Source organism: Phyllobates terribilis, unplaced genomic scaffold (assembly GCF_046119375.1).
Source record: "Phyllobates terribilis strain yellow unplaced genomic scaffold, ASM4611937v1 Scaffold_27__1_contigs__length_16484149, whole genome shotgun sequence".
Lineage (NCBI taxonomy): Eukaryota > Metazoa > Chordata > Amphibia > Anura > Dendrobatidae > Phyllobates > Phyllobates terribilis.
Window position 1 is genome coordinate 13,314,523 of NW_027362787.1, and position 14,078 is coordinate 13,328,600.

The window sequence follows — 14,078 nt, forward strand, 5'->3', positions numbered from 1 at the left end:
TCATTGGATTTTTCATGTTCAAAGTTGCAGAAGCCAGATTACAAGCTCATTTTGGTTCAACTTCAGCAACTGTGCATTGCATTGCCATGTAATGTGATGCAATGCTATCTTTCTAGCTCTCCCTTTTTACTTCCTTTTGGATAAACAGACATATTAGGCAAGCATTTTGGAGCTTTCACCTAAATAACTACAGGTGGTGAGATAAGCTGCACAATATAATTGACCTTTCAGTATATTGTTGCACACACACCATCTATTTAGCAAATGCCCTTGTTATCAACAGCAGCCTTTTAAACTCACCTGAGCTAACAGGTATGTGCGCTGGTTACTCTGCTGCGCTTAAAATTTCTTTTTTGGTTTGCTACAATGCCTTTTCTGAAACGTTGTCTCCTTCTGCTGGAACACTGACTTCTTTCATTTAATGCCTGCAGACTATAAAAGAGAACCCAACCCAAAAAGTTTGGTTGATTAGTCTGTGGCATTCTGTTAAACTGTTGCTTATGGCGGTCTCTGTGAGCTTCTCAGCGACATTCAGCCAGCCAGGTATCCTGCCTGCAGTAGATGGAATGTGGCAATGGAACGCTGGCTGCGCGTGTCATAATAGGCTCTGAGCCTTTATATACCTGTGCACAGCAGCAGCCACCTTCAGTCTGCTGCTGGACAGCCAGCAGCAGCAGCAGCAGGAGAGGTATGTAATCAGGAGCCCTCCTGCTAAGGGTAGACAGCTGCTCGTTCCACCCCACCCCCCGCCTTAATTGGTTCTCCTCCCTTCCAACGGTGTTGAGGCGGGTGGGAACAGCAGGGGGTGAAGGTGCTGTGTTTAAAGAGGTGGAGTTATGCAGATCTAAAACGCGTGGATTGCAGCAGCAGCAAGCCGAAAAGTGCAGGCATGTAAGGGATCTAGAGGTTGACAACATGTCTTCTTAACGGGAGTCCAGGAGCTCATCTCCACAAATGGACTTTTCAGGATCCTTGGGTGGCTCCGTAGTTTGAAACCAATTCTGGTTATCGCTTCTCGGCCTTTTGGCTAAGATCAAGTGTAGTATCTGTTCTTATCAGTTTAATATCTGATACGTCCCCTATCTGGGGACCATATATTAAATGGATTTTTAGAACAGGGAGATGGAAAAAGAGCTTGCTCTGTCCACTCCACGCATTGACCTGGTATTGCAGTATCTCCAGGACCGGTGCACCCCTTCTTTAATGCAGTTTCTAAAATCAGAAAGAATTGAATTCAATGTTTTTTGTTCATTTTGCTTGTTTGTCGGATTTTGGGATGAACTCTTTGGCTTTGCTTTTCTTCTCCTCATTGGATTTTTCATGTTCAAAGTTGCAGAAGCCAGATTACAAGCTCATTTTGGTTCAACTTCAGCAACTGTGCATTGCATTGCCATGTAATGTGATGCAATGCTATCTTTCTAGCTCTCCCTTTTTACTTCCTTTTGGATAAACAGACATATTAGGCAAGCATTTTGGAGCTTTCACCTAAATAACTACAGGTGGTGAGATAAGCTGCACAATATAATTGACCTTTCAGTATATTGTTGCACACACACCATCTATTTAGCAAATGCCCTTGTTATCAACAGCAGCCTTTTAAACTCACCTGAGCTAACAGGTATGTGCGCTGGTTACTCTGCTGCGCTTAAAATTTCTTTTTTGGTTTGCTACAATGCCTTTTCTGAAACGTTGTCTCCTTCTGCTGGAACACTGACTTCTTTCATTTAATGCCTGCAGACTATAAAAGAGAACCCAACCCAAAAAGTTTGGTTGATTAGTCTGTGGCATTCTGTTAAACTGTTGCTTATGGCGGTCTCTGTGAGCTTCTCAGCGACTTTCAGCCAGCCAGGTATCCTGCCTGCAGTAGATGGAATGTGGCAATGGAACGCTGGCTGCGCGTGTCATAATAGGTTCTGAGCCTTTATATACCTGTGCACAGCAGCAGCCACCTTCAGTCTGCTGCTGGACAGCCAGCAGCAGCAGCAGCAGGAGAGGTATGTAATTGACGCGCCCCTGGGCCTGTGTCGCGCTGCGGTGCGCACGCGGGAGCTTACCCGGAGCCGGATCCGTGGAGGGTTGTAGTCTCGTGGCGGTGACCCGGTCCGTGCCCAGGGAGTCAAACTGGACGGCAGTCTACTAGTAGTAAATAGTTGATGACTACGCCACCCGTTGAGTGCAGCCAGGGAGCTGCTGCTGCGGGGCAGACCGCTGAGGCCGATGGTAGGATTATGCAGCGTGATAGTATAACCCCCAACGGGAGGGGTATGGTCTCAGGGCAGCCGACGTGGATGATGGGGGTAGCAGGAACCACTCAGAGACGGTACGGTGTAGTTCAGGGTCTTTACTGGTAACAACGATAGACCCTCCCGGAGTACTTGCTAGCGAACGGGGCCTGGTCAGTCCTTGAGCAGATGGGATCTCCCCTGGCCAGGCGTAGTTGTAGGCCTCCCAAACTGACTGTACTCTTCTGGCTACCTTGCTAGAAGCTGATGTAAGTAGCCCACGTCCCTGAGTGTACCGTGTGGTGCTCACCCGTATGGCCGGTGACTCGGGGCCTTCTAATGGCTTCCGCTCCACGATGGCGGTGCTGGTCCCACGCGTGTGACCGTGCCTTCGGGCTTCTGGGCCAGAGGACCTGAAATCCCCTGCCTGACGGATTCTGCTGCTGGGTAAGAGTTAGCCCCCACAGCCTCGGACTCCGGGTCCGGAAAGAAGTCTTCTTAGTCAGGGCGAGCTCTGCAGCTGCCAGCCCCTGACTCCTTGTAACTCTGCTGTTTCCTATGCTGCTTCTTGTCTCTACTCCACTTGTCTCCAGGCTCAGGCCCCTGGACAGGGCCTGCCTGTGGAGCAGAGCCCATAGAGCAGCTCTGCTCCCTGTCTTCTCCTCTCAGAACTCCCTACTCTGCCTCAGCCCCAGGTTTATATAGGGGAAGTCCTTCCCCTCCCAAGACTGGGCAGGAGGTGTGGCATGCACAGGATCCCTGACCAAAGGACCTCCCACCTGCTCTCAGACGTAATATCTCTATCACTGTGGCAACCAGACCCCTGGGGTGTCACATTCCCCCCTAGTGAAATTTAGTAGTCCGGGACTAAACATATTTTTGTAACATAACAAAGTATAAACAATAACATTACAATAAGGAAACGCATAAAGCTGGTCACGGCGTGTCCGTAACCGGGTGCAGTCTTTGAAGAAAGCAAGGTGTCCATTTCACCAAAACAGGGAGACGTAACCAGGTAGGGGTCTGTCCTACCCCGAGTCCTTAACAGTCTTTTAGTCCATCCTGGGTTACGCTCCACTAACTGTACAAAGGATTCCCGGTAAATCCACCAAGGACTCCTATAAATAACTGGAAACACATAATATTTACAAGATATGGCCGCTCTCAGTCCTCGGCCAGTGGGGATAAGGATTGGCTGCTCACAGTCCTCAGCCTGTGGGGAGATGGGATGGCTGCTCACAGTCCTCAGCCTGGTTAAGGATAGGGGACACACGGGAACAGTTCACATTTGTCCCAACGGGGACCATATTTTAATTAGCAACACAAGTACCCCTACGGGTAACTATGTACAGTTCCACTTTACCGTACTTCAGTAACGGCATCCTCCTGCTCCTTCTTGTGTGTAGGCTTCAGACCCGTCCGGGTCCTCTTGGCTTTCCTCGTATTGGTAGTACTGCAGCTCCTCCTTGGTTAACGTGGAGGGCGTACAGTCCTTTTGCACCTGGGGAGTTCAGGCCTTGCGACCAGGCGTGGAGAGGGTCGCCGTTGATGACGCCCGGGGTCAGAGGGTGCAACTTTGGGCCTGGGCGCGGGCTGGTGGTGGTAGTGCCCAGGGCTGGAGGGCTTGGCCGCAGGGCTTGTTGCGGGGGCTGGAGCAGGTCGGCGTCTGCAGAGCCCGAAATCGGCGGCTCCACCAGGGGGCCCGGGAGCAGGCTGACGCTGGCAGCGTCCGGGACAGGGAGACTCCTCTTACCTGCTCCCGCGACCGCTCCTGCGTCACGCGTCTTCTCCCGGTGCTGGTCGGGGCCGGCGACGACTGGGGCACTGCCGATGCTGGGCAGCTTAGTCTGCTGCCGGTCCGCCATCTTGCTGTCCGTTCCTGGTGTCCTCCTCCCCCCTAGTGGACCGTGGCCTACCTTCCGGAGATCCTCTTCCGTAGGCCGCGGCTCCGCAGTCAATCGTCGGGGTAGAGGACCTGGCGTCGCGCTCCTGTGACGTCGGCGTCTGCTGGGCTCCTTCCAGGACCTTACGCAACGTCCGGACGTGAGGCGGGGCTTCAGTTCTCGCGCGCTTTCGGAGTCCACGCCCCTCTTCTTCCCGCGCGGCGTCCTCAAGATGGCGTCCAATGGCGGGAAAACTCCACGGATGGCGGGAAGAAGGTCGAAGATGGCGCCGGATGGCGGGAAAACTTCGCGGATGGCGGGAAGAAGGTAGAAGATGGCGCCGGATGGCGGGAAACCTCCACGGATAGCGGGAATCTTCACCACTGGTAAGTTTGAACAGTCTTTGCTTTTCAGGCACGCAGTACCCGGTGGTTGCGGGCACGAGATCCTGCCGACTACGCCAAAGTTGACGCGCCCCTGGGCCTGTGTCGCGCTGCGGTGCGCACGCGGGAGCTTACCCGGAGCCGGATCCATGGAGGGTTGTAGTCTCGTGGCGGTGACCCGGTCCGTGCCCAGGGAGTCAAACTGGACGGCAGTCTACTAGTAGTAAATAGTTGATGACTACGCCACCCGTTGAGTGCAGCCAGGGAGCTGCTGCTGCGGGGCAGACCGCTGAGGCCGATGGTAGGATTATGCAGCGTGATAGTATAACCCCCAACGGGAGGGGTATGGTCTCAGGGCAGCCGACGTGGATGATGGGGGTAGCAGGAACCACTCAGAGACGGTACGGTGTAGTTCAGGGTCTTTACTGGTAACAACGATAGACCCTCCCGGAGTACTTGCTAGCGAACGGGGCCTGGTCAGTCCTTGAGCAGATGGGATCTCCCCTGGCCAGGCGTAGTTGTAGGCCTCCCAAACTGACTGTACTCTTCTGGCTACCTTGCTAGAAGCTGATGTAAGTAGCCCACGTCCCTGAGTGTACCGTGTGGTGCTCACCCGTATGGCCGGTGACTCGGGGCCTTCTAATGGCTTCCGCTCCACGATGGCGGTGCTGGTCCCACGCGTGTGACCGTGCCTTCGGGCTTCTGGGCCAGAGGACCTGAAATCCCCTGCCTGACGGATTCTGCTGCTGGGTAAGAGTTAGCCCCCACAGCCTCGGACTCCGGGTCCGGAAAGAAGTCTTCTTAGTCAGGGCGAGCTCTGCAGCTGCCAGCCCCTGACTCCTTGTAACTCTGCTGTTTCCTATGCTGCTTCTTGTCTCTACTCCACTTGTCTCCAGGCTCAGGCCCCTGGACAGGGCCTGCCTGTGGAGCAGAGCCCATAGAGCAGCTCTGCTCCCTGTCTTCTCCTCTCAGAACTCCCTACTCTGCCTCAGCCCCAGGTTTATATAGGGGAAGTCCTTCCCCTCCCAAGACTGGGCAGGAGGTGTGGCATGCACAGGATCCCTGACCAAAGGACCTCCCACCTGCTCTCAGACGTAATATCTCTATCACTGTGGCAACCAGACCCCTGGGGTGTCACATAATCAGGAGCCCTCCTGCTAAGGGTAGACAGCTGCTCGTTCCACCCCACCCCCCGCCTTAATTGGTTCTCCTCCCTTCCAACGGTGTTGAGGCGGGTGGGAACAGCAGGGGGTGAAGGTGCTGTGTTTAAAGAGGTGGAGTTATGCAGATCTAAAACGCGTGGATTGCAGCAGCAGCAAGCCGAAAAGTGCAGGCATGTAAGGGATCTAGAGGTTGACAACATGTCTTCTTAACGGGAGTCCAGGAGCTCATCTCCACAAATGGACTTTTCAGGATCCTTGGGTGGCTCCGTAGTTTGAAACCAATTCTGGTTATCGCTTCTCGGCCTTTTGGCTAAGATCAAGTGTAGTATCTGTTCTTATCAGTTTAATATCTGATACGTCCCCTATCTGGGGACCATATATTAAATGGATTTTTAGAACAGGGAGATGGAAAAAGAGCTTGCTCTGTCCACTCCACGCATTGACCTGGTATTGCAGTATCTCCAGGACCGGTGCACCCCTTCTTTAATGCAGTTTCTAAAATCAGAAAGAATTGAATTCAATGTTTTTTGTTCATTTTGCTTGTTTGTCGGATTTTGGGATGGACTCTTTGGCTTTGCTTTTCTTCTCCTCATTGGATTTTTCATGTTCAAAGTTGCAGAAGCCAGATTACAAGCTCATTTTGGTTCAACTTCAGCAACTGTGCATTGCATTGCCATGTAATGTGATGCAATGCTATCTTTCTAGCTCTCCCTTTTTACTTCCTTTTGGATAAACAGACATATTAGGCAAGCATTTTGGAGCTTTCACCTAAATAACTACAGGTGGTGAGATAAGCTGCACAATATAATTGACCTTTCAGTATATTGTTGCACACACACCATCTATTTAGCAAATGCCCTTGTTATCAACAGCAGCCTTTTAAACTCACCTGAGCTAACAGGTATGTGCGCTGGTTACTCTGCTGCGCTTAAAATTTCTTTTTTGGTTTGCTACAATGCCTTTTCTGAAACGTTGTCTCCTTCTGCTGGAACACTGACTTCTTTCATTTAATGCCTGCAGACTATAAAAGAGAACCCAACCCAAAAAGTTTGGTTGATTAGTCTGTGGCATTCTGTTAAACTGTTGCTTATGGCGGTCTCTGTGAGCTTCTCAGCGACATTCAGCCAGCCAGGTATCCTGCCTGCAGTAGATGGAATGTGGCAATGGAACGCTGGCTGCGCGTGTCATAATAGGCTCTGAGCCTTTATATACCTGTGCACAGCAGCAGCCACCTTCAGTCTGCTGCTGGACAGCCAGCAGCAGCAGCAGCAGGAGAGGTATGTAATCAGGAGCCCTCCTGCTAAGGGTAGACAGCTGCTCGTTCCACCCCACCCCCCGCCTTAATTGGTTCTCCTCCCTTCCAACGGTGTTGAGGCGGGTGGGAACAGCAGGGGGTGAAGGTGCTGTGTTTAAAGAGGTGGAGTTATGCAGATCTAAAACGCGTGGATTGCAGCAGCAGCAAGCCGAAAAGTGCAGGCATGTAAGGGATCTAGAGGTTGACAACATGTCTTCTTAACGGGAGTCCAGGAGCTCATCTCCACAAATGGACTTTTCAGGATCCTTGGGTGGCTCCGTAGTTTGAAACCAATTCTGGTTATCGCTTCTCGGCCTTTTGGCTAAGATCAAGTGTAGTATCTGTTCTTATCAGTTTAATATCTGATTCGTCCCCTATCTGGGGACCATATATTAAATGGATTTTTAGAACAGGGAGATGGAAAAAGAGCTTGCTCTGTCCACTCCACGCATTGACCTGGTATTGCAGTATCTCCAGGACCGGTGCACCCCTTCTTTAATGCAGTTTCTAAAATCAGAAAGAATTGAATTCAATGTTTTTTGTTCATTTTGCTTGTTTGTCGGATTTTGGGATGGACTCTTTGGCTTTGCTTTTCTTCTCCTCATTGGATTTTTCATGTTCAAAGTTGCAGAAGCCAGATTACAAGCTCATTTTGGTTCAACTTCAGCAACTGTGCATTGCATTGCCATGTAATGTGATGCAATGCTATCTTTCTAGCTCTCCCTTTTTACTTCCTTTTGGATAAACAGACATATTAGGCAAGCATTTTGGAGCTTTCACCTAAATAACTACAGGTGGTGAGATAAGCTGCACAATATAATTGACCTTTCAGTATATTGTTGCACACACACCATCTATTTAGCAAATGCCCTTGTTATCAACAGCAGCCTTTTAAACTCACCTGAGCTAACAGGTATGTGCGCTGGTTACTCTGTTGCGCTTAAAATTTCTTTTTTGGTTTGCTACAATGCCTTTTCTGAAACGTTGTCTCCTTCTGCTGGAACACTGACTTCTTTCATTTAATGCCTGCAGACTATAAAAGAGAACCCAACCCAAAAAGTTTGGTTGATTAGTCTGTGGCATTCTGTTAAACTGTTGCTTATGGCGGTCTCTGTGAGCTTCTCAGCGACATTCAGCCAGCCAGGTATCCTGCCTGCAGTAGATGGAATGTGGCAATGGAACGCTGGCTGCGCGTGTCATAATAGGCTCTGAGCCTTTATATACCTGTGCACAGCAGCAGCCACCTTCAGTCTGCTGCTGGACAGCCAGCAGCAGCAGCAGCAGGAGAGGTATGTAATCAGGAGCCCTCCTGCTAAGGGTAGACAGCTGCTCGTTCCACCCCACCCCCCGCCTTAATTGGTTCTCCTCCCTTCCAACGGTGTTGAGGCGGGTGGGAACAGCAGGGGGTGAAGGTGCTGTGTTTAAAGAGGTGGAGTTATGCAGATCTAAAACGCGTGGATTGCAGCAGCAGCAAGCAGAAAAGTGCAGGCATGTAAGGGATCTAGAGGTTGACAACATGTCTTCTTAACGGGAGTCCAGGAGCTCATCTCCACAAATGGACTTTTCAGGATCCTTGGGTGGCTCCGTAGTTTGAAACCAATTCTGGTTATCGCTTCTCGGCCTTTTGGCTAAGATCAAGTGTAGTATCTGTTCTTATCAGTTTAATATCTGATACGTCCCCTATCTGGGGACCATATATTAAATGGATTTTTAGAACAGGGAGATGGAAAAAGAGCTTGCTCTGTCCACTCCACGCATTGACCTGGTATTGCAGTATCTCCAGGACCGGTGCACCCCTTCTTTAATGCAGTTTCTAAAATCAGAAAGAATTGAATTCAATGTTTTTTGTTCATTTTGCTTGTTTGTCGGATTTTGGGATGAACTCTTTGGCTTTGCTTTTCTTCTCCTCATTGGATTTTTCATGTTCAAAGTTGCAGAAGCCAGATTACAAGGTCATTTTGGTTCAACTTCAGCAACTGTGCATTGCATTGCCATGTAATGTGATGCAATGCTATCTTTCTAGCTCTCCCTTTTTACTTCCTTTTGGATAAACAGACATATTAGGCAAGCATTTTGGAGCTTTCACCTAAATAACTACAGGTGGTGAGATAAGCTGCACAATATAATTGACCTTTCAGTATATTGTTGCACACACACCATCTATTTAGCAAATGCCCTTGTTATCAACAGCAGCCTTTTAAACTCACCTGAGCTAACAGGTATGTGCGCTGGTTACTCTGCTGCGCTTAAAATTTCTTTTTTGGTTTGCTACAATGCCTTTTCTGAAACGTTGTCTCCTTCTGCTGGAACACTGACTTCTTTCATTTAATGCCTGCAGACTATAAAAGAGAACCCAACCCAAAAAGTTTGGTTGATTAGTCTGTGGCATTCTGTTAAACTGTTGCTTATGGCGGTCTCTGTGAGCTTCTCAGCGACATTCAGCCAGCCAGGTATCCTGCCTGCAGTAGATGGAATGTGGCAATGGAACGCTGGCTGCGCGTGTCATAATAGGTTCTGAGCCTTTATATACCTGTGCACAGCAGCAGCCACCTTCAGTCTGCTGCTGGACAGCCGGCAGCAGCAGCAGCAGGAGAGGTATGTAATTGACGCGCCCCTGGGCCTGTGTCGCGCTGCGGTGCGCACGCGGGAGCTTACCCGGAGCCGGATCCGTGGAGGGTTGTAGTCTCGTGGCGGTGACCCGGTCCGTGCCCAGGGAGTCAAACTGGACGGCAGTCTACTAGTAGTAAATAGTTGATGACTACGCCACCCGTTGAGTGCAGCCAGGGAGCTGCTGCTGCGGGGCAGACCGCTGAGGCCGATGGTAGGATTATGCAGCGTGATAGTATAACCCCCAACGGGAGGGGTATGGTCTCAGGGCAGCCGACGTGGATGATGGGGGTAGCAGGAACCACTCAGAGACGGTACGGTGTAGTTCAGGGTCTTTACTGGTAACAACGATAGACCCTCCCGGAGTACTTGCTAGCGAACGGGGCCTGGTCAGTCCTTGAGCAGATGGGATCTCCCCTGGCCAGGCGTAGTTGTAGGCCTCCCAAACTGACTGTACTCTTCTGGCTACCTTGCTAGAAGCTGATGTAAGTAGCCCACGTCCCTGAGTGTACCGTGTGGTGCTCACCCGTATGGCCGGTGACTCGGGGCCTTCTAATGGCTTCCGCTCCACGATGGCGGTGCTGGTCCCACGCGTGTGACCGTGCCTTCGGGCTTCTGGGCCAGAGGACCTGAAATCCCCTGCCTGACGGATTCTGCTGCTGGGTAAGAGTTAGCCCCCACAGCCTCGGACTCCGGGTCCGGAAAGAAGTCTTCTTAGTCAGGGCGAGCTCTGCAGCTGCCAGCCCCTGACTCCTTGTAACTCTGCTGTTTCCTATGCTGCTTCTTGTCTCTACTCCACTTGTCTCCAGGCTCAGGCCCCTGGACAGGGCCTGCCTGTGGAGCAGAGCCCATAGAGCAGCTCTGCTCCCTGTCTTCTCCTCTCAGAACTCCCTACTCTGCCTCAGCCCCAGGTTTATATAGGGGAAGTCCTTCCCCTCCCAAGACTGGGCAGGAGGTGTGGCATGCACAGGATCCCTGACCAAAGGACCTCCCACCTGCTCTCAGACGTAATATCTCTATCACTGTGGCAACCAGACCCCTGGGGTGTCACATAATCAGGAGCCCTCCTGCTAAGGGTAGACAGCTGCTCGTTCCACCCCACCCCCCGCCTTAATTGGTTCTCCTCCCTTCCAACGGTGTTGAGGCGGGTGGGAACAGCAGGGGGTGAAGGTGCTGTGTTTAAAGAGGTGGAGTTATGCAGATCTAAAACGCGTGGATTGCAGCAGCAGCAAGCCGAAAAGTGCAGGCATGTAAGGGATCTAGAGGTTGACAACATGTCTTCTTAACGGGAGTCCAGGAGCTCATCTCCACAAATGGACTTTTCAGGATCCTTGGGTGGCTCCGTAGTTTGAAACCAATTCTGGTTATCGCTTCTCGGCCTTTTGGCTAAGATCAAGTGTAGTATCTGTTCTTATCAGTTTAATATCTAATACGTCCCCTATCTGGGGACCATATATTAAATGGATTTTTAGAACAGGGAGATGGAAAAAGAGCTTGCTCTGTCCACTCCACGCATTGACCTGGTATTGCAGTATCTCCAGGACCGGTGCACCCCTTCTTTAATGCAGTTTCTAAAATCAGAAAGAATTGAATTCAATGTTTTTTGTTCATTTTGCTTGTTTGTCGGATTTTGGGATGGACTCTTTGGCTTTGCTTTTCTTCTCCTCATTGGATTTTTCATGTTCAAAGTTGCAGAAGCCAGATTACAAGCTCATTTTGGTTCAACTTCAGCAACTGTGCATTGCATTGCCATGTAATGTGATGCAATGCTATCTTTCTAGCTCTCCCTTTTTACTTCCTTTTGGATAAACAGACATATTAGGCAAGCATTTTGGAGCTTTCACCTAAATAACTACAGGTGGTGAGATAAGCTGCACAATATAATTGACCTTTCAGTATATTGTTGCACACACACCATCTATTTAGCAAATGCCCTTGTTATCAACAGCAGCCTTTTAAACTCACCTGAGCTAACAGGTATGTGCGCTGGTTACTCTGCTGCGCTTAAAATTTCTTTTTTGGTTTGCTACATTGCCTTTTCTGAAACGTTGTCTCCTTCTGCTGGAACACTGACTTCTTTCATTTAATGCCTGCAGACTATAAAAGAGAACCCAACCCAAAAAGTTTGGTTGATTAGTCTGTGGCATTCTGTTAAACTGTTGCTTATGGCGGTCTCTGTGAGCTTCTCAGCGACATTCAGCCAGCCAGGTATCCTGCCTGCAGTAGATGGAATGTGGCAATGGAACGCTGGCTGCGCGTGTCATAATAGGCTCTGAGCCTTTATATACCTGTGCACAGCAGCAGCCACCTTCAGTCTGCTGCTGGACAGCCAGCAGCAGCAGCAGCAGGAGAGGTATGTAATCAGGAGCCCTCCTGCTAAGGGTAGACAGCTGCTCGTTCCACCCCACCCCCCGCCTTAATTGGTTCTCCTCCCTTCCAACGGTGTTGAGGCGGGTGGGAACAGCAGGGGGTGAAGGTGCTGTGTTTAAAGAGGTGGAGTTATGCAGATCTAAAACGCGTGGATTGCAGCAGCAGCAAGCCGAAAAGTGCAGGCATGTAAGGGATCTAGAGGTTGACAACATGTCTTCTTAACGGGAGTCCAGGAGCTCATCTCCACAAATGGACTTTTCAGGATCCTTGGGTGGCTCCGTAGTTTGAAACCAATTCTGGTTATCGCTTCTCGGCCTTTTGGCTAAGATCAAGTGTAGTATCTGTTCTTATCAGTTTAATATCTGATTCGTCCCCTATCTGGGGACCATATATTAAATGGATTTTTAGAACAGGGAGATGGAAAAAGAGCTTGCTCTGTCCACTCCACGCATTGACCTGGTATTGCAGTATCTCCAGGACCGGTGCACCCCTTCTTTAATGCAGTTTCTAAAATCAGAAAGAATTGAATTCAATGTTTTTTGTTCATTTTGCTTGTTTGTCGGATTTTGGGATGGACTCTTTGGCTTTGCTTTTCTTCTCCTCATTGGATTTTTCATGTTCAAAGTTGCAGAAGCCAGATTACAAGCTCATTTTGGTTCAACTTCAGCAACTGTGCATTGCATTGCCATGTAATGTGATGCAATGCTATCTTTCTAGCTCTCCCTTTTTACTTCCTTTTGGATAAACAGACATATTAGGCAAGCATTTTGGAGCTTTCACCTAAATAACTACAGGTGGTGAGATAAGCTGCACAATATAATTGACCTTTCAGTATATTGTTGCACACACACCATCTATTTAGCAAATGCCCTTGTTATCAACAGCAGCCTTTTAAACTCACCTGAGCTAACAGGTATGTGCGCTGGTTACTCTGTTGCGCTTAAAATTTCTTTTTTGGTTTGCTACAATGCCTTTTCTGAAACGTTGTCTCCTTCTGCTGGAACACTGACTTCTTTCATTTAATGCCTGCAGACTATAAAAGAGAACCCAACCCAAAAAGTTTGGTTGATTAGTCTGTGGCATTCTGTTAAACTGTTGCTTATGGCGGTCTCTGTGAGCTTCTCAGCGACATTCAGCCAGCCAGGTATCCTGCCTGCAGTAGATGGAATGTGGCAATGGAACGCTGGCTGCGCGTGTCATAATAGGCTCTGAGCCTTTATATACCTGTGCACAGCAGCAGCCACCTTCAGTCTGCTGCTGGACAGCCAGCAGCAGCAGCAGCAGGAGAGGTATGTAATCAGGAGCCCTCCTGCTAAGGGTAGACAGCTGCTCGTTCCACCCCACCCCCCGCCTTAATTGGTTCTCCTCCCTTCCAACGGTGTTGAGGCGGGTGGGAACAGCAGGGGGTGAAGGTGCTGTGTTTAAAGAGGTGGAGTTATGCAGATCTAAAACGCGTGGATTGCAGCAGCAGCAAGCCGAAAAGTGCAGGCATGTAAGGGATCTAGAGGTTGACAACATGTCTTCTTAACGGGAGTCCAGGAGCTCATCTCCACAAATGGACTTTTCAGGATCCTTGGGTGGCTCCGTAGTTTGAAACCAATTCTGGTTATCGCTTCTCGGCCTTTTGGCTAAGATCAAGTGTAGTATCTGTTCTTATCAGTTTAATATCTAATACGTCCCCTATCTGGGGACCATATATTAAATGGATTTTTAGAACAGGGAGATGGAAAAAGAGCTTGCTCTGTCCACTCCACGTATTGACCTGGTATTGCAGTATCTCCAGGACCGGTGCACCCCTTCTTTAATGCAGTTTCTAAAATCAGAAAGAATTGAATTCAATGTTTTTTGTTCATTTTGCTTGTTTGTCGGATTTTGGGATGGACTCTTTGGCTTTGCTTTTCTTCTCCTCATTGGATTTTTCATGTTCAAAGTTGCAGAAGCCAGATTACAAGCTCATTTTGGTTCAACTTCAGCAACTGTGCATTGCATTGCCATGTAATGTGATGCAATGCTATCTTTCTAGCTCTCCCTTTTTACTTCCTTTTGGATAAACAGACATATTAGGCAAGCATTTTGGAGCTTTCACCTAAATAACTACAGGTGGTGAGATAAGCTGCACAATATAATTGACCTTTCAGTATATTGTTGCACACACA

At 49.4% G+C, this 14,078-nt stretch overlaps 7 non-coding genes across 7 annotated transcripts; all 7 read left to right on the forward strand.

The window, feature by feature from the left end:
- Window positions 1-1,007: 1,007 nt before the first annotated feature.
- Window positions 1,008-1,198, forward strand: LOC141177012 (U2 spliceosomal RNA). Its single transcript, XR_012253647.1, has one exon. It is a non-coding gene; the product is annotated as a U2 spliceosomal RNA (small nuclear RNA).
- A 4,743-nt stretch (window positions 1,199-5,941) lies between these two features.
- Window positions 5,942-6,132, forward strand: LOC141177013 (U2 spliceosomal RNA). Its single transcript, XR_012253648.1, has one exon. It is a non-coding gene; the product is annotated as a U2 spliceosomal RNA (small nuclear RNA).
- Window positions 6,133-7,247: 1,115 nt separating this feature from the next.
- Window positions 7,248-7,438, forward strand: LOC141177568 (U2 spliceosomal RNA). Its single transcript, XR_012254151.1, has one exon. It is a non-coding gene; the product is annotated as a U2 spliceosomal RNA (small nuclear RNA).
- Window positions 7,439-8,553: 1,115 nt separating this feature from the next.
- LOC141177014 (U2 spliceosomal RNA) lies at window positions 8,554-8,744 on the forward strand. The gene has a single exon (XR_012253649.1). It is a non-coding gene; the product is annotated as a U2 spliceosomal RNA (small nuclear RNA).
- A 2,174-nt stretch (window positions 8,745-10,918) lies between these two features.
- On the forward strand, window positions 10,919-11,109 carry LOC141177597 (U2 spliceosomal RNA). Its single transcript, XR_012254177.1, has one exon. It is a non-coding gene; the product is annotated as a U2 spliceosomal RNA (small nuclear RNA).
- A 1,115-nt stretch (window positions 11,110-12,224) lies between these two features.
- On the forward strand, window positions 12,225-12,415 carry LOC141177570 (U2 spliceosomal RNA). The gene has a single exon (XR_012254153.1). It is a non-coding gene; the product is annotated as a U2 spliceosomal RNA (small nuclear RNA).
- A 1,115-nt stretch (window positions 12,416-13,530) lies between these two features.
- Window positions 13,531-13,721, forward strand: LOC141177643 (U2 spliceosomal RNA). The gene has a single exon (XR_012254219.1). It is a non-coding gene; the product is annotated as a U2 spliceosomal RNA (small nuclear RNA).
- The last annotated feature ends 357 nt before the right edge of the window (window positions 13,722-14,078 follow it).